A 2,176-nucleotide genomic window follows, 5' to 3' on the forward strand; every position below is an offset into this window, starting at 1 on the left:
ACTAGCAAACACCTTGGTTTCAAATAAAAGGTTATTTACAACTACAGCGAATCTTGTCTTTTGTTGAAACCTATGAAGTGAAAAGACTAAAAGGGTGTTTTGTTGCAAATGCAGGTGCTCTGAAATATAATTGGTGATACTTTTTAAAAAAATATTCAAATAAAGGTATCTGTTAGACTTGTCTCTATACCCACACTTGTGTTCTTGAGTGTGTGTACATGTGACAAGTGTGCAAGACTGCCCTAGATCTGATGAATGCCAGAGCTAAAAGCACACTAAATCCACACTATCACTAATACTGCTTCATAGCGCTATTTGAGGCCCAGTGTATCCAATCATTCATAATTTTCAGGAACTCTGGTGCTCTGGAATAGCGTAATGTTAAGGAAAACTTTTCCAGTATTCATTTAATTTGATATCCCATATGATCTGGCAGCCAAGTGTTGCATTTTTTTTATTGGTGCAGAGATGGGTTTCGTGAAACTGACAACTCCTTTTTATCACTTAATTCAAAGCATCACAAATACAAAATTGTGTAATCTGTTACATGGGGAGTACTCAACAGACATTTAGAAATACTGAAAATCTAGAAGGGTTCATGTCATTTTAGTACACATATAGTAGGTGTTGGGATAGGCTCTTAGTTTAAGGTAAAGTATATTGTCCCTAGGGAGAAATTTATCTTGGGCTTAGAAGAAGAGGCCCCTGCATCACATAACTCACAATTAACACAAATGCATGGTCACAAAAATAAAGACCATGTGTTAAGTCTCTTAGTTAATGGTATTTAATATCGTTATTGCAGATGAATGAATTACTAAACTGGCTTATTGGCAACATTTCACATTCTAGGATCAGATTGCGTGTTGTGTCATTTAGAATCTTGTGTGCCTCCCTCATCAGCACTCAGTTTTCATACATCGACTGGAGATTGAGTTGTGTTTTTTGGCCCATGATCTTAATGGCCGTTACTGCACTGCTAGGATACCATACGTCTATTCCACAGTGCAAGGTGTACTGTAAATAGTTTGAACGTTTGAATGAAACGGTTATTTATACTTGTACTGACATCTAGTGGTGTGGGTGTGGTACCACTTCAAAGTGAGCCTTTCACTTATTGGTGCCATTGTAGAGATGTATATATATATACACACACACACACCCCAATATTTCTTTATGCACATTTTAATCCAGGTGTGTCTAGTCCTGTTCTTGGAGTTCTACCTTTTTATGCTCTAAATACATTAATATTAAATATCTGTCAATAACAGGATACATCTGTTCATGTATGCACGTCATATACATTTACTCTTTCTAATTTTTATTTATTTATTTTTAAGTTCTACACACCTGTCTTCATGCATAGTTGAACTCTTGGACCAAATACAGTTAATATGTTGAGTAAGAAAACAGTACTTCTTTAGCAGGTTTGATTAGGGCTGGAACTGAGCTTCGTAGGAGGATAGATCTCCAGGAACAGGATTGGGCACTGCTGTTGTAATTTAATATTTAGTTTAAAATACAGTAGGAACATAGATGAGGAAAAGCTGGATCTGAGAAGTTGCTTTAAAGAGCAGGTCATATGGGTTTTTCAAGTGTCCTAATATTGTGTCGGAGTCCCCTACAACAGGTCTAAATGCATCTAAGGTCAGAAAACATTGTAATTTTCTCAGAATATACATTTAATATTAGAATAATTTGCCAATGATTTCGAAACGATTCGTTCCAAGCAAATTCGGAGCAAACCCCTCCCTTCCATAAGCCTGCTCTGCTCTGATTGGTCAGCTGGCCAAACCTGTTGTGATTGGCACAGAAAGAAGTCCTTGAGCAGGTTAGCGAGCGCTAACATTGACAAAGCACCTCCTTTACATAGAACAATAATATAGTGATCCAATCCGTTTTTATAATAATGACATAAAACACAAAAACACTTATGCAAGCGAATCGTGCCCACAGCTTAAGTTTAGCTGCTAAACTGTGAACACTTAAAACAATAATGGTGGATACGTTAGCCGAGTGCTAACGTGACTAACTGATGAAACAATACAGTTTGTAAACCAAAATATGTCTACTGTTGTTACGGGGCTGACAAGACGTGAGACGTGCGGATCCATGTGCAAGCTTTATTAACAGCAGAGGAGGTCAGAAACACAGGCAGGGTCGAACAGTGGCAAAC

The sequence above is a fragment of the Sinocyclocheilus rhinocerous genome, unplaced genomic scaffold (genome assembly GCF_001515625.1).
Source record: "Sinocyclocheilus rhinocerous isolate Xijiao unplaced genomic scaffold, SAMN03320098_v1.1 scaffold2852, whole genome shotgun sequence".
Taxonomy (NCBI): domain Eukaryota; kingdom Metazoa; phylum Chordata; class Actinopteri; order Cypriniformes; family Cyprinidae; genus Sinocyclocheilus; species Sinocyclocheilus rhinocerous.